Genomic DNA, 27,707 nt, shown 5'->3' with positions numbered 1-27,707 from the left:
ACCATTGTGTTCATTTGTAGGCCAAACCGTTCGGACCCTATAGACAATTTTGTGAGAGACCGATTTTCAGGATGTCTCATGGTCTGACAAGCACCGCTCTAGCTCTGTCACCTTTCACCGCAGATGCGGAAGTGGGACATCGGCGGATGCGGTGGATTGAGTTGCATCCAACGCAAAAAAAAAACGGACATCTCTAGCTTAAACTGACAGGTTTTAATGGGGTTTCTTTAATTATGCTAATTAGATTACGCAGCGGCCCAGACATCGACTCTATTAAACCCCCTCCAGCCAGTGCCAGTGTAGCAGCATCATCTCTAGTATGGCCTAGCCTTCCGTGAGATAACCTGAGAACTACCTGCTCTCGTCTGGGTGTTAGGCAATCTGGCCACTGCCTGATCAGTCTCTCTCTCTCTCACACACACACACACACACACACACACACACACACACACACACACACACACACACACACACACACACAAAAACTGCACTGCAGTCAGTGTGTTCCCTGCCTGCCTGACGGCAACCAGATCATATGGGAGGACGTAATAGGACATGGGGAAACGAGGTGCAAGTCACGCAAGTCAGCCTTCCAGTACTAATATGAGGAGTCATATATAATAATAACCCAGGAGTCATATGCTCTAAAAATGCCTCCTCATGGCTACTGTGGAAGAGGACATTTGATTTGTTATCTTATATGACCTGAAGAAGGGACAGGTCATCTTGTTCTTTGTCTTCTCTGTTAGGTTGCTCTGTTCCCTGATCTGCTCAATCACACTGTTTCAAGTTGCCCTTTTGTAATATACTCTTTCTAAACTGCCCTGTTCTAACTTTCTATGAAACCTGATATCTTTCATGGTTCCTGATATCCCAGGATGTGTGGGGGAGTGGACATACCTGTTATCTATTGCTAAGTAGAAGAACCGGAATCATTCGAAGGGCATGTGAAACACCCTACCCATCCTGTGTCTGTATAAATGTCTGTGAGAACAAAGAGCGAGTCGAATTGGTTTTCCCATGCATGTTCAAATAAAGCTTTTTGTATATTGAGATCGGACTGCCTTCTTAGTGATTTTTCCACCACAATTCTTGGTGCTATGACCCGGATCGCTGCAGCAGGACCCAAACCCATATCGGCCCGCTGGGAACCTGACAACTTCTCCTGGCCAAAACTAAGAGGTAAGGGACCTTTTTTCTAAATCGCTATATGACAGTTGTCTGTTTCTCTAGTGGGTGGTGGGGGTTTCCCCTATCATAAGCGATCTACAAACTGAGGGTTAATTGGCTGTCCTTTCTCAAAATACTTGTAATATGTCTGAAAGTATACGAATAACTATACTGTAACCGGTATCTGTAGACCCAATCTGTATTTAATAGACCCAATCTGTATTTTTGTTTGATGGATGTGAATGAACGTCTTACAATGTAATGTAATTGTAGAAAAGGCCAGACCTTCAGATTTAGTATTTCCCTATACAGCCCTAGTTTGTCCCTTTAGTTAGAATGTCCGACAGCTAATTAGTTACGTAATCACCCCTAACTTTCTATCCAATCAGAGACATTCTCTTTAGGCTGCTCATTGTAAGTCCCGCCTCCAGCCAGTGAGTTTTGGTAAAGACAGAGAATGGACAGTTCGTGATTATCCACAGAAGTATTTCTGCGTGCATCTAAAAGAAAGTAAGATTATGTCATGTTTGTCATGTATGCTGTCGGGTTGATGAATTAATTACATAAAGTTGTAATTTGTAATTGCTTATGCATCTCCATTGCTATGTTAACTACTTAGCCAGGCTAACTATGTTCTATGCGTCATGCACACAGTGCATTGCAGTTATGCTTATGCTTGAGATATAAGAAGATTTAGGTCGCTTTATTATCGTGGTCATTCTATGCAGAGTTTGTTTACATTGTACAGCCTGCTGGTAACTGCAGCAGCTTGTTAAAGATAGAAGGTTTAAGTTGTGTTAGTGAGCGCTCTCGCTCAGTCCCACCATTTTCATGGTCAGTACACAGGTATTGCGCCTTCCAGTTGTCACATGTCCTTACGGGCCACTTTATAGTTTACCGTTAATGTTAGCATACTAGGGCTGTTATGTGTAGCAGTGTATAGACTGCAGCTGTATTCTGCTGCTGTAATTCATGTTCTTCTATACTGCATTATCTTTTAGATGTAATAGAGCCTATTACATACAGTTTATCATTTTAAGTCACTACTGTATTCACATCTGTGTGAAGTCTTATTTCATTAAGTTTACATTGTATACTGTAGTAAGCTCATCTGATTAAGCCTTAATACTCTATGCATCTTTTAGTAATCACATATTATCGTGTCCTATAATATGTTCCTTTTCTATTCCTTGTAGAACCACATCCTACAGTTGTTCATTAAAGAACCCTAAAGAGTACCAGTGTGTGGTTCATGGTGGTGAGGCTACAAGCTAATTAAGATGGCATCCATACTGGTCTAGCCCGCAGCCTTGTAGTGATGCAATATCCAACCAAGCAACCTAGTTTAGCTATCAGAACACAGGTGTAACCCTGCCCTATTTTGCATAATAGTGGGAGTCAGGGAAAAGGAGAAAAGGAAGGAAGTAGTACGTCAGTGGTCAGGCCGTAGTCGAAGGACTATGGAAAGGAATGTTTAAGAAGCCAAATGAATACATACAAAAACATATTTAAAGAAATATACAAATATTAGGTATATAGGCTATGCCTGTGCTGCATTGTATGCCATTGCCTCCTGAGTAAATCTGAGCTGAAAAATCTGAGCTGAAAAAACATTGTAGGCTATTCAGTTAAAAGAACTACAGCCTTAACTGGTGGATTTCAAACTATCCTTCTGATGGCTCAATTGGTTGCTGCCTCATATTTGTCCAGGTGGGAAAGCCCCAGGTCCATTTTGGAAGGGATCCAACTTTTTAGACCTCTACTTGAGGCCCAACATAACAATCCCTGTCACAACGGACAATGCCAGAAACATTGTGAATGATATCACAGAAACTGGACTTGGACCACAAATAGGGTGCTTTTTAATTTTGTGTATTTTGCCAAATAAACAAAAATTAACTACAGTAACTGTTGGAATTTCATTTTCTGAAACCGAAACGTGACCCCAAAAACCGCAATACCAAGAACAAATGTCACAAATGTCACGGAGCACTATCAACATAGTGGAACGTTGCAGACAGAAATGTCATGAGTAGAGCTGACCTGATTCCTTATTCTACATGTCAGAGAGGCATATTTGTTCTATAGTATATTTTTATCCACAATGTTTGCTTACTGAACATGACCCTGATTGGCTTCTCCTTAGCACTTATTTGAATAGTTTCCCCGTGGGAAAAATTGATTATCATAATTATTAGTCAACAGTTGTTTCCCTCAGGGGATTGCAGTGAGGCCTAGCCCTTTTCACACTGTTGGCTTTCCTTGACGTCAATTTTTTTTCTCCATTTTTTTCTTTTTTCTTTTCTTTTAGGGGGTAGATCAGCTTTAATATTGCAGATAGATTGTAACTTCCATCAATGTAATTGTCTGCATCACTTGCAACCCCCATATATTTTTTTTCTCACATATATATATATATATATATATATATATATATATATATATACACACATACATACATATATATATATATATATACATATACACACATACATACATATATATATATATATATATATATACACATATATATATATATATATATATATATATATATATATATATATATATACACATACAGTGAGGGAAAAAGTATTTGATCCCCTGCTGATTTTGTACGTTTGCCCACTGGCAAAGAAATGATCAGTCTATAATGTTAATGGTAGGTTTATTTGAACAGTGAGAGACCGAATAACAACAAAAAAATCCAGAAAAACGCATGTCAAAAATGTTATAAATTGATTTGCATTTTAATGAGGGAAATAAGTATTTGACCCCCCTCTCAATCAGAAAGATTTCTGGCTCCCAGGTGTCTTTTATACAGGTAACGGCGGCGCACAATTGGCCCAGCGTCGTCCAGGGTAGGGGAGGGAATGGCCGGCAGGGATGTAGAGCATGGCGTTTGCAACGCCAGGGTTGTGGGTTCGATTCCCACGGGGGGCCAGTATGAAAAATAAAAAGATAATGTAAGTCGCTCTGGATAAGAGCGTCTGCTAAATGACTAAAATGTAAATGTAACGAGCTGAGATTAGGAGCACACTCTTAAAGGGAGTGCTCCTAATCTCAGCTTGTTACCTGTATAAAATACACCTGTCCACAGAAGCAATCAATCAATCAGATTCCAAACTCTCCACCATGGCCAAGACCAAAGAGCTCTCCAAGGATGTCAGGGACAAGATTGTAGACCTACACAAGGCTGGAATGGGCTACAAGACCATCGCCAAGCAGCTTGATGAGAAGGTGACAACAGTTGGTGCGATTATTCGCAAATGGAAGAAACACAAAATAACTGTCAATCGGCCTGGGGCTCCATGCAAGATCTCACATCATGGAGTTGCAATGATCATGAGAACGGTGAGGAATCAGCCCAGAACTACACGGGAGGATCTTGTCAATGATCTCAAGGCAGCTGGGACCATAGTCACCAAGAAAACAATTGGTAACACACTACGCCGCGAAGGACTGAAATCCTGCAGCGCCCGCAAGTTCCCCCTGCTCAAGAAAGCACATATACATGCCCATCTGAAGTTTGCCAATGAACATCTGAATGATTCAGAGGAGAACTGGGTGAAAGTGTTGTGGTCAGATGAGACCAAAATCGAGCTCTTTGGCATCAATTCAACTCGCCGTGTTTGGAGGAGGAGGAATGCAACCTATGACCCCAAGAACACCATCCCCACCATCAAATATGGAGGTGGAAACATTATGCTTTGGGGGTGTTTTTCTGCTAAGGGGACAGGACAACTTCACCGCATCAACTGGGCCATGTACCGTCAAATCTTGGGTGAGAACCTCCTTCCCTCAGCCAGGGCATTGAAAATGGGTCGTGGATGGGTATTCCAGCATGACAATGACCCAAAACACACAGCCAAGGCAACAAAGGAGTGGCTCAAGAAGAAGCACATTAAGGTCCTGGAGTGGCCTAGCCAGTCTCCAGACCTTAATCCCATAGAAAATCTGTGGAGGGAGCTGAAGGTTCAAGTTGCCAAATGTCAGTCTCGAAACCTTAATGACTTGGAGAAGATCTGCAAAGAGGAGTGGGACAAAATCCCTCCTGAGATGTGTGCAAACCTGGTGGCCAACTACAAGAAACGTCTGACCTCTGTGATTGCCAACAAAGGTTTTGTCACCAAGTACTAAGTCATGTTTTGCAGAGGGGTCAAATACTTTATCAAATGCCTTTTCGAAGTCTGCTATGAATAGCAGGCCTGGTTTCCCAGATTTCTCATAGTGTTCTATTGTTTCCAGTACTTGCCTTATATTATCTCCAATGTATCTTCCATGTAAAAAACCTGTCTGATTAGAATAAATAATGTCTGACAATACCTTTTTAATTCTATGCGCTATACATTTTGCTAGAATTTTTTCATCACAACACTGAAGTGTAAGGGGCCTCCAATTTTTTAAATAATATGGACTGGATCTTTATATTTTCCACTTGTATCCTGTTTCAGTAATAATGAAATCAGACCTTCTTCTTGAGTGTCTGATAATCTACCATTTACATAGGAGTGGTTAAAACATGCTAATAACGGTCCTCTGAGTATATCAAAAAAGGTTTGGTATACCTCGACTGGTATGCCATCCAACCCTAGAGTTTTCCCGGACTTAAAGTCTTTAATTGCATCCAGCGGTTCCTCCTCTGTAATTTCACCTTCACATGAGTCTTTCTGTATGGCTGTTAATTTTACATTATCAATAGAAAAAAAATCTCTACAATAGCTTCAGTTAGAGGAGATGGAGGCGACTGAAACGAAAACATACGCTTAAAGTAGTTTGTTTCCTCCTTCAAAATATCATTTGGTGAATCATGGGTGACTCCGTCATTTGTAACCAGTTTCAGTAAATTATTTTTGGTAGCATTCCTATGTTGAAGATAAAAAAATAATTTGGTGCATTTTTCCCCATAGTCCATCCAGTTTGCTTTATTTTTATAATATATTACACTTGATCTTTCTTGAATAAGTTTCTCCATTTCCTTTTGTTTTTCCTTTAATTTATTCTGAGCCTCTATGTTACAGTTTTTATTGCTATCTATCTGTTCTGTTAGACCTTCTATTTCCTTTGTTAGTATGGACTCTTTTGACCTAAATTGCTTTTGTTTTCGAGATGAGTACTGAATTGCATGGCCTCTAAAGGCACATTTAAAGGTGTCCCATTCAATAAGGGGATTTGCTGTACCTATGTTATGTCTGAAGAAAATCAGTTATAAATTCATAAGAACATCTTTGAAGTAGTTTTCCTCTCATTTCCATTGTTGGGAAGGCCTTTGATTTGTTTTTGTTATGAAGAAATATAGACTACATTGTTCAATTTGAAACTGTTTTTTATTCCAGGTTTGAAATTTGACGTAACCACCATTGCTAAAACATAACATAATATATATTTTTTTATCTTAATATTTGTCATGCAACCCTCACACACTGCCTTAGGAAGCATGGGATTTCACCAATGAATGCAACCAATGGTTTTACTGTGTAATCTCTCAGAGATTGAACTACACAACTCTTAAACTCTTTATATATCACTGGTTTTGCAGAGGTGTTCCGACACCAAGACGCCCATCTTTGAAGCCCTGGAGCAGATCACTGGATACCTGGCTGGAAGTGAGTCCCTCTGCCACCACAACCTGTACACATGGCTCCCCCTTTATTTGGTCATCTGATGTGATATTCAAGTTAAAATCTCAAATAAAATGTTGTTGAATGAAAGGGATGACTAATTCTCAAAAATGATTGAGTTATGCCCGCTTGTGTCAAGTTCTGATTCATTGTTATCTTAAGAGTTGAGTTACGCCTCCCATTTTTTGCTTTTTACTGCCTTTTCCAGTACCTTACATTGTCATTCGACTGCTGAACTGGACTGTGAGCCTCTGAACATAGATAAGAGCGTCTGCTAAATGACGAAAATGTAATAAGGATGGTGGTGATAATACTATCAGGCATATTCATGAACACAACTGGATTACAGAAATTGGCAGACATTATTCAGGTTTTGTGCACATTTAAAGCCTTTTTATTTTAATTTATTTCAAAAATAATCATTAGTAAACAATATTTTACAAATAAAAAAAGAACAGTCAGACAGGATAAGAAAGAAGAGGGGGGTGATAGAAAGGGATAAGAGAAGGGAGACATGATTGAAATAAAGTAAAATGCTCAGCATTAGATCAGGAACAATGTCCTTAAAACATTTTTTTATCTCAATTTATGTCCAATATGCAATACATACAATACCGTATCATGTATTTTCTTATTTATCTCTCGTTTTAATATTTTCTCTCACTAGCACATGCTTGATCCACAAGAGGGCGGCAAAGGTGCAAACATGCCGCCTAACATGCAATCCAGCACCACTCAATTTCAGGTGTGAAGTAGGCACTGCAGTCACTACCACATATCTGGAGAAATTGTGTATTTGAAGCATGGTTTTAATACGGTTGGCACATATATTCTTTCTCACAGGTCCATATCCATAAAGACACCAGCAATAATAAGAAAAAACAAAACACTGACATCTATATCCTCCTCCAAAAAACAAGGTAACGGTCAGTGACATTCTTCCTCTTGAAGACTCTATAAACAAAAATCTCAAGTTGCAAGACAAATGGGTTAATACTCCTCAGGACTACATTATATAGCAGTAGCTCTGAATTAGAGCTACATCCATGTGAGATGGTTTCTTGAGGACTCCATTATAATGTATAATCCAGTCATAATGTCTGTAATGTAATATCATATTTATTGGAAACATTATGTTGTTGTTTCATGTATGTATGCTGAACATCTCAATCTCAACTTGCAAGACAAGAGCCTGTATTCACAAAGCGTGTCAGATTAGCAGGGCTAGGATCAGTTTAGCCTTTTATATCATAATAACATTATATGGACACGGGGGACCTGATCCTAGATCAGCACTACTTTTCTGAGATGCTTTGTGAACGGGCCCAGGACTACATTATATAGCTTTAAGCACTGAGATAGAGCTACTTACTGAAGACGACCTGAATCAACCTGCCTGATGACACCTAGCTAGAGGCAGGGCTGCTTGGCCATTCTAGAACCAAAATTCTATGTTGTGGGCAGGCAACTGAGCTAGACAGAGTGTATTATGCACGTATGCGCTCATGTTTGGACCCGTAGCGTGCCGCAATGTTAAAATAATACATGCTGAATGAAATGAATGGGTTGAATGAAAATTATTATTTTGTTACGGTGGTTCTGGTAACCATTGTGTGTGTGGCGTTTTCTTGCGGTGGTTTCCCCCGGGAATTGTTCTGAGTTAGTGGTGCATCTTCTTTAGATCTCAAGATAATAATAATAATAATAACAATGTACTGTCATGCATGATTTTGTTATATCTTGTTGTTCCCCAGTTGAATGACAGATCATGGTGGTTTATGATTTTGGGTAACCATTGGTTGTGTGATGTGTTGTTTTCTGGTGGTGTATTCCAGGAAATGTTCTGAGTTACTGGTGCTTCTCTCTTGGATTCAGCATCATCCTCACCAGCTGGAACCTCTCCCCCCTCTCCTCCTTTACCTCTGAAATGTAAATGTGAGTGTGTTATCATCTCTGACTGTGAGTCATCTGTCTAAAACACATTGACTAATAAAAAAAGAGTGAAAAAAGCTACAACGTGAAATAAGCCATCACCTTTGTTTATCACATGTGGTGCTGGTGTAAAAAGCTTAGTAAATCTTTTCCTCTATTTGTTTGGGGACATAGCTACATAAGAGCATTGCACAGATCTATTGTTTAGGTACTTTTTCAGTCATACGTGTCTTGACATTTACGTGTTGGTCATTTAGTACTCTTCTCTTATACAGAGCGACCACATAGTTTCTACTGACAGTGGTTTCCGCTTTTGGGGTTTCGCTTCTTCTACTGAACTCTTGCCCAAACAGTCCATTTCAAGTGTGCCTGGAGAACCGCTATGTGATTCAGCATGATCAGATCTTTGTCAGCATCATCGATCGCGGTCCAGACAGCGTTTGACTGCAGGTGGTCACTTCCACCACTGTGACTACCCTCTCTGTCACACTAACCCATGTGGCTATGGTTGTGTAGGGTAGTCAGCACCACTGTGACTACCCTCTCTGTCACACTAACCCATGTGGCTATGGTTGTGTAGGGTAGTCAGCACCACTGTGACTATCCTCTCTGTCACACTGAAAGTATTTGAGTATGGGCCTAGGCTTGTTTTGAAGTGGGTGTGGGGAAACTGTGTGTCAGTTGGTCAGAGTTGAGTTGAATAGATTGAAAGAGAACACAATTATCTAATCACTGTCATACCCTATAGGGCCTGGAATGTTACCAGGTTAGGTTACCAGATCAAGAAAAACTCTGGGCCCCACCTCACATTTTGTTACTTTACAGCATTATTCTAAAATTGATTAAATAAATAAATAAATCATCAATCTACACACAATACCCCATAATGACGAAGCGAAAACAGGTTTTTAGACATTTTTGCAAATGTATTACAAATAAAAAACAGAAATACCTTCTTCACAAAGGTATTCTGACCCTTTGCTATGAGACTCCAAATTAAGCTCAGGTGCATCCTGTTTCCATTGATCATCCTTGAGATGTTTCTATAACTTGATTGGAGTCCACCTGTGGTAAATTCAATTGATTGGACATGTTTTGGAAAGGCACACACCACAGGATTGTGTCGAGGCACAGATCTGGAGAAGGGTACCAAAACATTTCTGCAGCATTGAAGGTCCCCAAGAACACAGACACCTCCATCATTCTTAAATGGAAGAAGTTTGGAACCACAAAGACGCTTACTAGAGCTGGCCAAACTGAGCAATCGGGGGAGAAGGGCCTTGGTCAGGGAGGTGACCAAGAACCCAATGGTCACTCAGAGAGCTTCAGAGTTCCTCTGTGGAGACGGGAGTACCTTCCAGAAGGACAACGATCTCTGCAGCACTCCACCAATCAGGCCTTTATGGTAGAGTGGCCAGACGGAAGCCACTCCTCAGTAAAAGGCACATGACAGCCCGCTTGGAGATTGCCAAAAGGCACCTAAAGGACTCTCAGACCATGAGAAACAAGATTCTCTGGTCTGATGAAACCAATATTGAACTCTTTGGCCTGAATGCCAAGTGTCACGTCTGGAGCAAACCTGGCACCATCCCTATGGTGAAGCATGGGCCTGGCAGCATCATGCTGTGGGGATGTTTTTCAGCGGCAGGGACTGGGAGACTAGTGAGGATCGAGGGAAAGATGAACGGAGCAAAGTACAGAGAGAATCAGTTGTTAAAAGGTTTTATATGGACTATGATGGGACCAAAGCTTTTCTAATCAGGTCAAATGGTTAAAAAAAATACTCCTAGGAAAAACTCCTGGCTCTAGGGAGGATGAAAACCCTGTCAAACTGCAGCAACCCTTTACTTGTTCATATCAATTATATTTTAAAACTAAACTAACACAGACACCTGTGATTGGACAATAGGGCTGAGCTTGCTTTATGCAGGTTTGCATTGTGGAATGATGTCAGAGGGGAAAAAAACAGTTTTTCCTTGCAGTAACTTTTTGTTGTAATACCGCAAACTGATGTGGCAGTTTCACCATTAAATATTCCAGCTTTGTGTTTTTGCAGTCCCTAATATAAAGTGAGGGCTATCTATACTTTATAAATACTTTATAAATGTTTTGAGTGACCAGTGTAATTTCTCACAAAAAGATGGACATGCCATTGGTACACATTCCAGCAGTACCTGATGCTCTTTAAGGTCTCAAAATGACTTAAAACATATCAATGGTAAAATAATACAGTGAGGGACAAAAGTATTTGATCCCCTGCTGATTTTGTACGTTTGCCCACTGACAAAGACATGATCAGTCTATAATTTTAATGGTAGGTTAATTTGAACAGTGAGAGACAGAATAACAACAACAAAATCCAGAAAAACACATGTCAAAAATGTTATAAATTGATTTGCATTTTAATGAGGGAAATAAGTATTTGACCCCTCTGCAAAACATTACTTAGTGCTTGGTGGCAAAACCCATGTTGGCAATCACAGAGGTCAGACGTTTCTTGTAGTTGGCCACCAGGTTTGCACACATCTCAGGAGGGATTTTGTCCCACTCCTCTTTGCAGATCTTCTCCAAGTCATTAAGGTTTCGAGGCTGACGTTTGGCAACTCGAACCTGCAGCTCCCTCCACAGATTTTCTATGGGATTAAGGTCTGGAGACTGGCTAGGCCACTCCAGGACCTTTAATGTGCTTCTTCTTGAGCCACTCCTTTTTGTTGCCTTGGCCGTGTGTTGGGTTATTGTCATGCTGAAATACCCATCCACGACCCATTTTCAATGCCCTGGCTGAGGGCAGGAGGTTCTCACCCAAGATTTGACGGTGCATGGCCCCGTCCATCGTCCCTTTGATGCCGTGAAGTTGTCCTGTCCCCTTAGCAGAAAAACACCCTCAAAGCATAATGTTTCCACCTCCATGTTTGACGGTGGGGATGGTGTTCTTGGGGTCATAGGCAGCATTCCTCCTCCTCCAAACACGGCGAGTTGAGTTGATGCCAAAGAGCTCGATTTTGGTCTCATCTGACCACAACACTTTCACCCAGTTCTCCTCTGAATCATTCAGATGTTCATTGGCAAACTTCAGACGGGCCTGTATATGTGCTTTCTTGAGCAGGGGGACCTTGCGGGCGCTGCAGGATTTCAGTCCTTCACGGCGTAGTGTGTTACCAATTGTTTTCTTGGTGACTATGGTCCTAGCTACCTTGAGATCATTGACAAGATCCTCCCGTGTAGTTCTGGGCTGATTCCTCACCGTTCTCATGATCATTGCAACTCCATGAGGTGAAATCTTGCATGGAGCCCCAGGCCGAGGGAGATTGACAGTTATTTTGTGTTTCTTCCATTTGCGAATAATCGCACCAACTGTTGTCACCTTCTCACCAAGCTGCTTGGCGATGGTCTTGTAGCCCATTCCAGCCTTGTGTAGGTCTACAATCTTGTCCCTGATATCCTTGGAGAGCTCTTTGGTCTTGGCCATGGTGGAGAGTTTAGAATCTGATTGATTGATTGCTTCTGTGGACAGGTGTCTTTTTATACAGGTAACAAGCTGAGATTAGGAGCATTCCCTTTAAGAGTGTGCTCCTAATCTCAGCTCGTTACCTGTATAAAAGACACCTGGGAGCCAGAAATCTTTCTGATTGAGAGGGGGTCAAAAACGTATTTCCCTCATTAAAATGCAAATCAATTTATAACATTTTTGACATGCGTTTTTCTTTTTCTTTTTGTTGTTATTCTGTCTCTCACTGTTCAAATAAACCTACCATTAAAATTATAGACTGATCATTTCTTTGTCAGTGGGCAAACATACAAAATCAGCAGGGGATCAAATACCCTTTTCCCTCACTGTAAGCACTAGCTTACCAACATTTTCAAATGTGGGAGTAGTGATTAATACATTACTTCCCTCTCTCTTCCCTCTCTCTGTCTCTGGCCTTTTATCTAAATGCCATTTCCCACTTAACGTTGACCAAACAGTGTTTAATACGTTACCAGTAGACAAAACAAGGGAAGTGTGCTTATGGCCAGAATGTTCCAGTTCCCAAAAGCCATGTGGAGGCTGTGGTCAACACACACATGTTTAGTCAGTCAGGAAATAAAGAGTAGATACCCATGTTATTGGATGTGCGTACATACATTATGTTTGAAATTTGTCCGTCAGGAACCATGGGCTCTGTTCCAGTATCCAACTTTGAATGCATGCCCAATACATTGCTTCATTCTAAGTGGTGTAGTATGGAGATTGCAACATAGCCATATGATCTCACTCTTTGAGTTGAGGGGGGAAAACCTATCCGGTCTGCTCTTTCACTCAATAGTTTCCAGAAATATTGTCAAGTTTCCTAAAGTATTTGATAGATTTTATCATTTATCCTGGGTGAAATTAGTACGGACTTTGTAATTGTGCAAACAACTGCTGATGATCCTAACAACATTGTCTGATAATGGTTCCATTCCCTTTAGGCTAATCCTCTTATCCATATTGTCTCTTCAATCTGACAAGTGCGTGGATGACTAATTGCGTGGGGGAAAATGAAAAATCGAAGTGGTCCAAGAACGGTATGTGAAATACTGTGTGTCTAAACACAACTACTGTTAAAGCCCTATAGCGCACACTAAATTTGAGGCCTTTGTGTAACTCATCCTCATGCTTCCCCCGAGACGTAGTGTAGAGGTCACAGATGAATTATGGCACAATCAATTATTCCAGAAATACCTTTTAAGGCTACCGCTAATCCTAAAAATACCCCTAGCTCCGTCACACTGTCTTTGTTTCCTCATTCTCTTATACCATAGTCACGAGCCTCAGACTCTCACTCAGTTGTCTATGTGTAATATCATTCCATAACCTCATTAGCATAAGCATGTAACAAAAACATTGAACAATTGAGCCCCATTGTTTGTTCTGCCATGGAAGTTTGTTTGTCATACTGACTCACAGAAAGTCGTGATGAACATGACCTTGTACTCATTCTGATTGTTGGTTTGTAATTATATTACCTTGGTACAATGACATGGCAGATCATGTTGCAGTTGCAGATACTAACTTGTGACACAATAGAAGTGTTGAATCTGTGTTGAAAACTCATTGAGACACTTTGAAATTGATTAAATTGACCAAATAGTAGGTTTTCAAGAAAAATGATGACGTCACAAATTCAGCTCACACTATGGACTAAGAATAATGGATAACCAAATATGTTGCTAGTTTAATTTTGTCCAGATGGTGTTACCAAATGTTGTAGGTATATTTGACACTGTGGTCATAGTAGCCAATATGTTATAGTAATCAATTTCTGATTCAGCTCATTTTTTTTGGGGGGGGGTAGATCAGCTTTAATATTACAGATAGATTGTAACTTCCATCAATGTAATTGTCTGCATCACTTCCAATCCCCCATATATGTTTTTGCCAATATATATACACTACCAGTCAAAAGATTGGACACACCTACTCATTCAAGGGTTTTTCTTGATTTGTACTATTTTTTTACATTATAGAATAATAGTGAAGACATCAAAACTATGAAATAACACATATGGAATCATGTAGTAACCAAAAAAGTGTTAAACAAATCAAAATATATTTTATATTTGAGATTCTTCAAATAGCCACCCTTTGCCTTGATGACAGCTTTGCACACTTTTGGCATTCTCTCAACCAGCTTCACCTGGAATGCTTTTCCAGCAGTCTTGAAGGAGTTCCCACATATGCTGAGCACTTGTTGGCTGCTTTTCCTTCACTCTGCGGTCCGACTCATCCCAAACCATCTCAATTGGGTTGAGGTCGGGGGATTGTGGAGGCCAGGTCATCTGATGCATCACTCCATCACTCTCCTTCTTGGTCAAATAGCTCAAATTTGGACTCCAGACCAAAGGACATATTTCCACCAGTCTAATGTCCATTGCTCGTGTTTCTTGGCCCAAGCAGGTCTCTTCTTATTATTGGTGTCCTTTAGAAGTGGTTTCTTTGCATCAATTCGACCATGAAGGCCTGATTCACACATCTCCTCTGAACAGTTGATGTTGAGATGTGTCTGTTACTTGAACTCTGTGAAGCATTTATTTGGGCTGCAATTTCTGAGGCTGGTAACTCTAATGTTACCTCCCGAGTGGCGCAGTGGTCTAAGGCACTGCATCGCAGTGCTAGCTGTGCCACTAGAGATCCTGGTTCAAATCCAGGCTCTGTCGTAGCCGGCCGCGACCGGGAGACCCATGGGGCGGCGCACAATCGGCCCAGGGGAGGGAATGGCTGGCAGGGATGTAGCTCAGTTGGTAGAGCATGGCGTTTGCAACGCCAGGGTTGTGGGTTCGATTCCCACGGGGGGCCAGTATGAAAAAATAATGTATGCACTCACTAACTGTAAATCGCTCTGGATAAGAGCGTCTGCTTAATGATGTAAAATGTAATGAACTTATCCTCTGCAGCAGAGGTAACTCTGGGTCTTCCATTCCTGTGGCGGACCTCATGAGAGCCAGTTTCATCATAGCGCTTGATGGTTTTTGCGACTGCACTTGAAGAAGTTATTGAAATGTTCCGTATTGACTGACCTTCATGTCTTAAAGTAATGATGGACTGTCGTTTCTTTTTGCTTATTTGAGCTGTTCTTGCCATAATATGGACTTGGTCTTTTACCAAATAGGGCTATCTTCTGTAAACCCCCCCTACCTTGTCACAACACAACTGATTGGGTCAAACGCGTACATACATACATACATACATACAGTGGGGGAAAAAAGTATTTAGTCAGCCACCAATTGTGCAAGTTCTCCCACTTAAAAAGATGAGAGAGGCCTGTGATTTTCATCATAGGTACACGTCAACTATGACAGACAAATTGAGAAGAAAATAATCCAGAAAATCACATTGTAGGATTTTTTATGAATTTATTTGCAATTTATGGTGGAAAATAAGTATTTGGTCACCTACAAACAAGCAAGATTTCTGGCTCTCACAGACCTGTAACTTCTTCTTTAAGAGGCTCCTCTGTCCTCCACTCGTTACCTGTATTAATGGCACCTGTTTGAACTTGTTATCAGTATAAAAGACACCTGTCCACAACCTCAAACAGTCACACTCCAAACTCCACTATGGCCAAGACCAAAGAGCTGTCAAAGGACACCAGAAACAAAATTGTAGACCTGCACCAGGCTGGGTAGACTGAATCTGCAATAGGTAAGCAGCTTGGTTTGAAGAAATCAACTGTGGGAGCAATTATTAGGAAATGGAAGACATACAAGACCACTGATAATCTCCCTCGATCTGGGGCTCCACGCAAGATCTCACCCCGTGGGGTCAAAATGATCACAAGAACGGTGAGCAAAAATCCCAGAACCACACGGGGGGACCCTGCAGAGAGCTGGGACCAAAGTAACAAAGCCTACCATCAGTAACACACTACGCCGCCAGGGACTCAAATCCTGCAGTGCCAGACGTGTCCCCCTGCTTAAGCCAGTACATGTCCAGGCCCGTCTGAAGTTTGCTAGAGTGCATTTGGATGATCCAGAAGAGGATTGGGAGAATGTCATATGGTGAGATGAAACCAAAATATAACTTTTTGGTAAAAACTCAACTCGTCGTGTTTGGAGGACAAAGAATGCTGAGGTGCATCCAAAGAACACCATACCTACTGTGAAGCATGGGGGTGGAAACTTCATGCTTTGGGGCTGTTTTTCTGCAAAGGGACCAGGACGACTGATCCGTGTAAAGGAAAGAATGAATGGGGCCATGTATCATGAGATTTTGAGTGAAAACCTCCTTCCATCAGCAAGGGCATTGAAGATGAAACGTGGCTGGGTCTTTCAGCATGACAATGATCCCAAACACACCGCCCGGGCAACGAAGGAGTGGCTTCGTAAGAAGCATTTCAAGGTCCTGGAGTGGCCTAGCCAGTCTCCAGATCTCAACCCCATAGAACATCTTTGGAGGGAGTTGAAAGTCCGTGTTGCCCAGCGACAGACCCAAAACATCACTGCTCTAGAGGAGATCTGCATGGAGGAATGGGCCAAAATACCAGCAACAGTGTGTGAAGACTTACAGAAAACGTTTGACCTGTGTCATTGCCAACAAAGGGTATATAACAAAGTATTGAGAAACTTTTGTTATTGACCAAATACTTATTTTCCACCATAATTTGCAAATAAATTCATTAAAAATCCTACAATGTGATTTTCTGGATTTTTTTCCCTCATTTTGTCTGTCATAGTTGACGTGTACCTATGATGAAAATTATAGGCCTCTCTAATCTTTTTAAGTGGGAGAACTTGCACAATTGGTGGCTGACTAAATACTTTTTTTCCCCACTGTGCATACATATACAGTTGAAGTCGGAAGTTTACATACACTTAGGTTGGAGTCATTAAAACTCATTTTTCAACCACTCCACACATTTCTTGTTAAGAAACTATAGTTTTGGCAAGTCGGTTAGGATTATTTCACTTATAATTCACTGTATCACAATTCCAGTGGGTCAGAAGTTTACATACACAAAGTTGACTGTGCCTTTAAAAAGCTTGGAAAATTACAGAAAATGATGTCATGGCTTTAGAAGCTTCTGATAGGCTAATTGACATAATTTGAGTCAAATGGAGGTGTACCTGTGGATGTATTTCAAGGCCTACCTTCAAACTCAGTGCCTCTTTGCTTGACATCTTGGGGAAATCAAAAATGTGTAGACCTCCACAAGTCTGGTTCATCCTTGGGAGCAATTTCCAAACTGAAGGTACTACGTTCATCTGTACAAACAATAGTATGCAAGTATAAACACCATGGGACCACGCAACTGTCATACCGCTCAGGAAGGAGACGCGTTCTGTCTCCTAGAGATGAATGTACTTTGTTGCGAAAAGTGCAAATCAATCCCAGAACAACAGCAAAGGACCATGTGAAGATGCTGGAGGAAACAGGTACAAAAGTATCTATATCCACCGTAAAACGAGTCCTATATCGAGATAACCTGAAAGGCCACTCAGGAAGGAAGAAGCCACTGCTCCAAAACCGCCATAAAAAAGCCAGACTACGGTTTGCAACTGCACATGGGGACAAAGATCGTAATTTTTGGAGAAATGTCCTCTGGTCTTATGAAACAAAAATAGAACTGTTTGGCCATAATGACCATCGTTATGTTTGGAGGAAAAAGGGGGTCGCTTGCAAGCCGAACACCATCCCAACCGTGAAGCACGGGGGTGGCAGCATCATGCTGTGGGGGTGCTTTGCTGCAGAAGGGACTGGTGCCCTTCACAAAATAGATGGCATCATGAAGAATGAAAATTATGTGGATATATTGAAGCAACATCTCAAGACATCAGTCAGGAAGTTAAAGCTTGGTCGCAAATGGGTCTTCCAAATGGACAAGCATACTTCCAAAGTTGTGGCAAAATGGCTAAAGGACAACAAAGTCAAGGTATTGGAGTGGCCATCACAAAGCCCTGACCTCAATCCTATAGAAAAGTTGTGGGCACAACTGAAAAAATGTGTGTGCAAGCAAGGAGGCCTACAAACCTGACTCAGTTACACCAGCTCTGTCAGGAGGAATGGGCCACAAGGGTGCGTGCTCAGCCCCCTCCTGTACTCCCTGTTCACCCATGACTGCATGGCCAAGCACGCCTCCAACTCAATCATCAAGTTTTCAGACGACACAACAGTAGAAGGCTTGATTACCAACAATGACGAGACAGCCTACATGGAGGAGGTGAGGGCTCTGGGAGTGTGGTGGCAGGAAAATAACCTCTCACTCAACGTCAACAAAACAAAGGAGATGATTGTGGACTTCAGGAAACAGCAGATGTTGCACCCCCCTATCCACATTGACGGGACCGCAGTGGAGAAGGTGGAAAGCTTCAAGTTCCTTGGCATACACATCACTGACAAACTGAAATGGTCCACCCACGCAGACAGTGTGGTGAAGAAGACGCAACAGAGCGGTCTGCCGAACGCATTACCGGGGGCAAACTACCCGCCCTCCAAGACACCTACAGCACCCGATGTCACAGGAAGGCCAAAAAGATCATCAAGGACATCAACCACCCGAGCCACTGCCTGTTCACCCTGCTATCATCCAGAAGGCGAGGTCAGTACAGGTGCATCAAAGCTGGGACCGAGAGAATGAAAAAGAGCTTCTATCTCAAGGCCATCAGACTGTTAAATAGCCATCACTAGCACATTAGAAGCTGCTGCTGCCTATTGAAATCACTGGCCACTTTAAGAAATGGAACACTAGTCACTTTAATAATGTTTACGTATTTGCACTACTCATCTCAAATGTATATACTGTATTCTATTCTATAATATTCTACTGTATCTTAGTCCATGCCGCTCTGTCATTGCTTGTCCATACATCTATATATTCTTAAATTCCATTCCTCCTTACAGTGAGGGAAAAAAGTATTTGATCCCCTGCTGATTTTGTACGTTTGCCCTCTGACAAAGATATGATCAGTCTATAATTTTAATGGAAGGTTTATTGGAACAGTGAGAGACAGAATAACAACAAAAAAATCCAGAAAAACACATGTCAAAAATGATATAAATGTATTTACATTTTAATGAGGGAAATAAGTATTTGACCCCCTCTCAATCAGAAAGATTTCTGGTTCCCAGGTGTCTTTTATACAGGTAGCGAGCTGAGATTAGGAGCACACTCTTAAAGGGAGTGCTCCTAATCTCAGTTTGTTACCTGTATAAAAGACACCTGTCCACAGAAGCAATCAATCAATCAGATTCCAAACTCTCCACCATGGCCAAGACCAAAGAGCTCTCCAAGGATGTCAGGGACAATATAGTACATTTATCATAATTTGGTTGTAATCCAGAGAGATTAGAAAATGTATCTAGGTCCTCTATGAGGCTGTGGAGGGATTCAAGTTGTGGATTTAAAAGAAAACATGAATCATCAGCGTACAATGACACCTTTGTTTTTAAGCCCTGGATTTTTAGTCCCTTGATGTTGGATCTGATTTTAATAGCTAACATTTCAATGGCCATAATAAATAGATATGCCGATAGTGGACAACCTTTTTTTACTCCTCTTGACAGTTTAAGACTTTCTGAGAAATAGCCATTATTTACTATTTTATACCTAGGGTTACTATACATGATTTTAACCCATTTTATAAGAGATTCTCCAAAATTGAAATGCTCCAGGCATTTATATATAAACTCCAGTAGTACTTTATCAAATGCCATTTCAAAGTCAGCTATGAATAGCAGGTCTGGTTTCCCAGATGTTTCATAGTGTTCTATTGTTTCCAGTACTTGCCTTATATTATCTCCAATGTATCGTCCATGTAAAAAACCTGTCTGATTAGAATTAATAATGTCCGACAATTCCTTTTTAATTCTATGCGCTATACATTTTGCTCAAGTTTTTGCATCACAACACTGAAGTATAAGAGGCCTCCAATTTTTTTAATGGACTGGATGTTTATATTTCCCACTTCTATCCTGTTTCAGTAATAATACAATCAGACCTTCTTCTTGAGTGTCTGATAATCTACCATTTACATAGGAGTGGTTAAAACATGCTAATAACGGTCCTCTGAGTATATCAAAAAAGGTTTGGTATACCTCAACTGGTATGCCATCCAACCCTGGAGTTTTCCCGGATTTAAAGTCTTTAATTGCATCCAGAAGTTCCTCCTCTGTAATTTCACCTTCACATGATTCTTTGTGTATGGCTGTTAATTTTACATTATCAATAGAAAATAAATCCCTACAATTAGCTTCAGTTAGAGGAGATGGAGGCGACTGAAACAAAAACATATGCTTAAAGTACTTTGCTTCCTCCTTCAAAATATCATTTGGTGAATAATGGGTGTTGTAAATTCACTCTGGAGTGCCAGAGTGCGCTCTGGCAGTTCGTAAATTGACAAATGGCACTGACCAAATCTTCTACCTAACCTAAAGTTTAAACATGTAGGCTAAATGTCCATGCCATTTTTGGTTTCAACAGGTCATTCATTGCTGTAGCCTACAGAAAATCTCATCTTGGTTGTCAAAAGTTATACGATAAAGGTTTCACACGTGGGTATAAATTACTACTAAAGGACAATAGGACACAGTATAAATTAGTCAACAGTTGAGTCATCTACTTTATTAAATTACAGCCTGATGCGCTTGCATCGGTGAATTCAACTTTAATTGTGTTTTCAGTTGTGCTGCTTTCGTGTGTCCCATTTACAGCGCACAGCTAAGGGAAAGTGTACAGACATGCCACAGTCCTAGCTAGGCTACTAAAATGTTGTAGTCTGGCTTCGATTTTTAAAGCTTGACAATTAATAACCAAAAAACTAAACCTGCAACAAAACACCATGCAAAGGAGAAACATGTAGGCCTATTACAGCAACATTTGAGTAGTAGCCTAGGTTGGCTACTCAACTACAAGACATTGTTAGTGCACCAAACAGCAATGCTGCATTCATTATTTATTTAGCAAGCTAAAAACACAGAGCCTAATGTTAGCTAGCTACCTACCTACTAGGAGAATGTCATGTCATTGGAGGAGTAGGTGAGTGACTGACTTTTTCCCCTCGTAGCGTTTTTCGGTAGTGTGTTTCGGTGGCTACAGCTAGAGATGCAGGTGTCATTTGGTTAGCTAGCAAGAAATGTGAATCGCTTTACTAGCTAGAACTTGAACAACTGTTATCCACAGTTAACACATCTCTTAGTTGTCAATCAAATGCACTTGGCATAGATCAAATGGGCAGGCAGGCAAGTTCCCATTCAGTTGTCAAAACGTGGGTTGGGACAAGCATGCATTGGCAGGCAAGCTGCAGAAGTACGAGCAGGCTACTACTCCCCATCGTTTATCAGTGTAAATTTGATGGCCAACTAGCTGAAAAAGTTTGAGAGGGTTCATCTAATGTTCCCTCGTTAGTCGTTAGTATTTCGCTCATCTCGTTCTGGCTAGCATTAGCTAGTTGTTGATCTTGTTGTTGATGTGCATAGGCAACTGCGGGAGAGAGAGCCTACATTTTCATGGTTGTTTAATCAAAAGGTCTGTGAAGTACCCAAATGTAAGAGGACTCCCGTGGTGTTTACATATTTGTAGAAATCCATTCAGGTGTATTTTGTGGCTTTTGGTGTATGCGTTCTAGTGTTGCGCTGTTTCTACTGCCTGTAAACACACAGTCCAGTTCAAAGTGAATGATGGCAGGCCCGTGTGGCAAAAGGCTTATTTCATATAGGCCAACTGTAAATCTGATTTGGCAATGGCGCATCGGTGTACTGTACATAGACTCCGGTCCTGGACAAGACAGATGTTTTTGTTTTATTTACTGCAGTGTCTATTAATTTGTCAAATGCATGGCTGCCTTCCCACTCTATATTGCTATAGAAATGCCTTTACTATACGTAATTCCCAAACATTCTATGAATTTATGAAAACGTGAAAATTACCATATGTACAGTGGCTTGCAGAAGTATTCACCCCGCTTGGCATTTTTCCTATTTTGTTGCCTTACAACCTCGAATTGAAATTGATTTTGGGGGGGTTTGTATCATTTGATTTACACAACATGCCTACCACTTTGAAGATGCAAAATATTTTGTCTTGTGAAACAAACAAGAAATAAGACAGAAAAACTGAAAACTTGAGCGTTCATAACTATTCAATATAACAATATACAATATATTGTCAATAATTTGTAGAGCCACCTTTTGCAGCAATTACAGCTGCAAGTCTCTTGGGGTATGTCTCTATAAGCTTGGCACATCTAGCCACTGGGCTTTTTCCCCATTCTTCAAGGCAAAACTGCTTCAGCTCCTTCAAGTTGGATGGGTTCCGCTGGTGTACAGCAATCTTTAAATCATACCACAGATTCTCAATTGGATTGAGGTCTGGGCTTTGACAAGGCCATTCCAAGACATTTAAATGTTTCCCCTTAAACCACTCAAGTGTTGCTTTAGCAGTATACTTAGGGTCATTGTCCTGCTGGAAGGTGAACCTCTGTCCCAGTCTCAAATCTCTGGAAGACTGAAACAGGTTTCCCTCAAGAATTTCCCTGTATTCTGACCAGTTTCCCAGTCCCTGCAGATGAAAAACATTACATTTACATTTACGTCATTTAGCAGACGCTCTTATCCAGAGCGACTTACAGTTAGTGCATACATTATTCTTTTTTATTTTCATACTGGCCCCCCGTGGGAATCGAACCCACAACCCTGGCGTTGCAAACGCCATGCTCTACCAACTGAGCTACCTCCCTGCCGGCCATTCCCTCCCCTACCCTGGACGACGCTGGGCCAATTGTGCGCCGCCCCATTGGTCTCCCGGTTGCGGCCGGCTACAGCAGAGCCTGGATTTGAGCCAGGATCTCTAGTGGCACAGCTAGCACTGCGATGCAGTGCCTTAGACCACTGCGCCACTCGGGAGCATCCCCACAGCATGATGCTGCCACCACCATGCTTCACTGTGGGGATGGTGTTCTCGGGGTGATGAGAGGTGTTGGGTTGCGCCAGACATAGCGTTTTCCTTGATGGCCAAAAACTCAGTTTTAGTCTCATCTGACCAGAGTACCTTCTTCCATATGTTTGGAGTCTCCCACATGCCTTTTGGCGAACACCAAACGTGTTTGCTTATTTTTTTCTTTAAGCAATGGCTTTTTTCTGGCCACTCTTCCGTAAAGCCCAGCTCTGTGGAGTGTACGGCTTAAAATGGTCCTATGGACAGATACTCCAATCTCCGCTGTGGAGCTTTGCAGCTCCTTCAGGGTTATCTTTGGTCTCTTTGTTGCCTCTCTGATTAATGCCCTCCTTGCCTGGTGCGTGAGTTTTGGTGGGCGGCCCTCTCTTGGTAGGTTTGTTGTGGTGCCATAATCTTTCCATTTTTTAATAATGGTTTAATGGTGCTCCGTGGGATGTTCAAAGTTAAGGATATTTTTTTATAACCCAACCCTGATCTGTACATCTCCACAACTTTGTCCCTGACCTGTTTGGAGAGCTCCTTGGTCTTCATGGTGCCACTTGCTTGGTGGTGCCCCTTGCTTAGTGGTGTTGCAGACTCTGGGGCCTTTCAGAACAGGTGTATATATACTGAGATCATGTGACAGATAATGTGACACTTAGATTGCACACAGGTGGACTTTATTTAACTATTTATGTGACTTCTGAAGGTAATTGTTTGCACCAGATCTTATTTAGGGGCTTCATATCAAAGGGGGTGAATACATATGCACCACTTTTCCGTTATTGATTTTTTAGAATTTTTTGAAACAAGTTATTTTTTTCATTCAACTTCACCAATTTGGACTATTTTGTGTATGTCCATTACATGAAATCCAAATAAAAATCAATTTAAATTACAGGTTGTAATGCAACAAAATAGGAAAAACGCCAAAGGGGATGAATACTTTTGCAAGGCACTGTAAGTGCTCCCTGTCATAAAGTTTTTTTAAAAGGTGTCATATCCTTCCTGGGGGTGTATATGATCAGATTTTAATACTTTTTCTCGTGCGGAAATCCACAGCATAGTCTGCCACACTGTGGGAGTCATGCCGAAGCTGGAGTAACTTCCGGGCAGCCTCTCTCCCGGACAACGGAGAATCGAAAACCTTCTTCTTCACCTCAGCCACAAACTCCTCCAGACTGGAGCACATGGCAGACTGTTGTTCCCACACTGCCGTAGCCCAGGCGAGAGCCCTCTCGGACATCAGCATGATGAGGTACGCTATCTTCGAGCGATCCGAAGGAGGAGGGCTGCAGCTAGAAGATGAGGGAACACTGAGAGAGAAACGGCCGACAGGTTCCCGACTCTCCAGCGAAGCATTCCGGGGGAGGTAAGCGGGGTTCTCGGTAAGCCGGGGTGGTCGGGAGAGACGCGCTGCTGACAGCCGGGTTACTGAGGGGCTGGGAGTTTACCGTCGTGGTAGGCTGCCTAACAGACAACCCGCGTAATTGCTCCAGCAATGTATTCAACGAGCGGTCATGGCGTTCTGCCAAGGTCTGGAAACCTTCCATAAGGCCACAAAGCAACTCCTTGTGCCTTCCAATGGTGGCTCCTTGGGAGGAGACGGCGTTGCGGAGCTGGTCTGAGTCTGCTGGGTCCGTCATGGTCAGTTCGTACTATCACGGCTCAGGAAAAGACCCAAATGCAGACAGTTTGAATAATGTAAGGAGCAGGCAAAGGACAGGTCAAGGGCAGGCAGAGGTCGGTATTCCAGGGCAGAGTCCGTAAGGTACAGAGCGGCAGGCAGGCTCAGGGTCGGGGCAGGCAGAGGAACTTTGTGTTGGAGGTGCCAGTGCATTTGACCTATACTTATAGGCTAGTATTGATTTTTAGTAGCAGTGGCTAATGTAATGCATAGAGACCATGTTGATAAAACTAATGTTGTTAAATGTTAATTTCAATGCCAAGTGATAAGGTCCTGGGGCCTCATTTATAAAATGCTCTGTTTTTATATCAAATAAAGTTGTTAGTCACAAATAAGCATGTTTCATTTATAAATCACACAATTGAATGCAGAATCTATGTAAATTGCATTTTTTTTACATCAAATTCAAGATTTATAAATCACATTGTTGCTGTGGTTTTTGTTGTAGGCACAATTTATGATCGAATATGTGCTTACGATGGTTTTACAAATGAGGCCCCCAAGGTCTGTATGTTTTCATGAGGCGATGATGGGTCTTCGTCAGAGTTGGTGGCTTAGGACTGGAGGATTCTTTTTGAAAGTACCAGTGACATGCATTGCCATTTGAAGTGCAGCATAACCTTCGATGGAACACCAACAACACGTACATCTACAGAGTTCACCAACTCCTGCAGAGTTCAATGATCTTGACACACGTCTATGATGTTTTGAGTGTTTATTTATTTTAAAGGACTGTTTCACAATATAATACATAGCACATAACATACAAGCAGAACCATCTTTGTATATTTTGTCCTATTATAAGACCCTCCCAGGGTTTAAAGCAACAACAAAAAAATCCTAGGACTGAAACCTAAAGTCGATTTCAGAAAAGACCAGGAAGCCCCACGGCTTAAAATGGTTGACACTCTACAGACCAGAAAACGTGAGACGGTAGTTCATACGTATGAAATGGTGAAACTCTGAAACTCTCAACCTCTACACGAGGTGAAGAAGCAGATAAATGCACTAGACCTTGTCATATCAGTCTGCAGCTGGCATGCATAGTCGTCTAGATAACTTTCACTAAAGACACTAGTTGGGAAGGACAATCCCTCTCAGACAACCGTTGGTCCATCTGAAGTATCTATTCTAACGAACACTCCATTCGAAGACAAGCCGAGTCTCACCGAAGTGGGATAGGACACAAACCCTTTTTGAGAAAGTGGTTCAACAGAAATGACTTTACCCCAGTCCTCAGCAGTCCAATCCCTGTAAGTTTGCAGAATATCAGTCTGTCCCTGATGTTTTTCCTGGAGAGAAGTGGCTTTTTTGCTGCCCTTCTTGACACCAGGCCATCCTCCAAAAATCTTCGCCTCACTGTGCGTGCAGATGCACTCACACCTGCCTGCTGCCATTCCCGAGCAAGCTCTGCACTGGTGGTGCCCCGATCCCGCAGCTGAATCAACTTTAGGAGACGGTCCTGGTGCTTGCTGGACTTTCTTGGTCGCCCTGAAGCCTTCTTCACAACAATTGAACCTCTCTCCTTGAAGTTCTTGATGATCCGATAAATGGTTGATTTAGGTGCAATCTTACTAGCAGCAATATCCTTGCTTGTGAAGCCCTTTTTGGGCAAAACAATGATGACGGCACGTGTTTCCTTGCAGGTAACCATGGTTAACAGAGGAAGAACAATGATTCCAAGCACCACCCTCCTTTTAAATCTTCCAGTCTGTTATTCTAACTCAATCAGCATGACAGAGTGATCTCAAGCCTTATCCTCGTCAACCCTCTCACCTGTGTTAACAAGAGAATCACTGACATGATGGCAGCAGGTCCTTTTGTGGCAGGGCTGAAATGCAGTGGAAATGTTTTTTTAGGGATTAAGTTCATTTTCATGGCAAAGAGGGATTTTGCAATTAAATGCAATTTATCTGATCACTCTTAATGACATTCAGGAGTATATGCAAATTGCCTTCATCAAAACTGAGGCAGCAGACTTTGTGAAAATGTCTCAAAACGTTTGACCACGACTGTACACTACCAGTCCAAAGTTTGGACACACCTACTCAAGGGTTTTTCTTTATTTTTAATTTTTTTTACATTGTAGAATAATAGTGAAGACATCAAAACTATGAAATAACACATATGGAATCATGTAGTATCACCCTTTGCCTTGATGACAGCTTTGCACACGCTTGGCATTCTCTCAACCAGCTTCATGAGGTAGTAACCTGGAATGCATTTCAATTAACAGGTGTGCCTTGTTAAAAGTTAATTTGCGGAATTTCTTTCCTTAATGCGTTTGCGCCAATCAGTTGTGTTGTGACAAGGTAGGGGGGGGGGGGTATACAGAAGATAGCCCTATTTGGTAAAAGACCAAGTCCATATTATGGCAAGAACAGCTCAAATAATCAAAGAAAATAAAGAAATGACAGTCCATCGTTACTTTAAGACATGAAGGTCAGTCAATCTGGAACATTTCAAGAACTTTGAAAGTTTCTTGAAGTGCAGTCGCAAAACCAATCAAGCGCTATCATGATACTGAGGACCGCCACTGGAATGGAAGACCCAGAGTTACCTCTGCTGCAGAGGATAAGTTCATTAGAGTCACCAGCCTTAGAAATTGCAGCCCAAATAAATGCTTCACAGAGTTCAAGTAACAGTCACATCTCAACATCAACTGTTCAGAGGAGACTGTGTGAATCAGGCCTTCATGGTCGAATTGCTGCAAAAAAGCTGTTGGAAAAGCATTCCAGGTGAAGCTGGTTGAAATAATGCCAAGAGTGTGCAAAGCTGTCATCAAGGCAAAGGGTGGCTATTTGAAGAATCTCAAATATAAAATATATTTTGATTTGTTTAACACTTTTTGGTTACTACATGATTCCATATGTGTTATTTAATAGTTTTGATGTCTTCACTATTATT

The 27,707-nt window shown here is 41.6% G+C and overlaps 1 long non-coding RNA gene across 1 annotated transcript; it reads left to right on the top strand.

The window, feature by feature from the left end:
- Positions 1 to 971: 971 nt before the first annotated feature.
- On the top strand, positions 972 to 8,780 carry LOC121545971. Its single transcript, XR_005996314.2, has 6 exons — positions 972 to 1,182; positions 1,560 to 1,680; positions 6,710 to 6,776; positions 7,459 to 7,536; positions 7,635 to 7,711; positions 8,627 to 8,780. It is a non-coding gene; the product is annotated as an uncharacterized LOC121545971 (long non-coding RNA).
- Positions 8,781 to 27,707: the final 18,927 nt, after the last annotated feature.

The sequence above is a fragment of the Coregonus clupeaformis genome, chromosome 30 (assembly GCF_020615455.1).
Source record: "Coregonus clupeaformis isolate EN_2021a chromosome 30, ASM2061545v1, whole genome shotgun sequence".
In the NCBI taxonomy this organism is placed as follows: domain Eukaryota; kingdom Metazoa; phylum Chordata; class Actinopteri; order Salmoniformes; family Salmonidae; genus Coregonus; species Coregonus clupeaformis.
The sequence above is the reverse complement of the archived record's forward strand: the minus strand, read 5'-3'. Positions and strand labels throughout refer to the sequence as shown.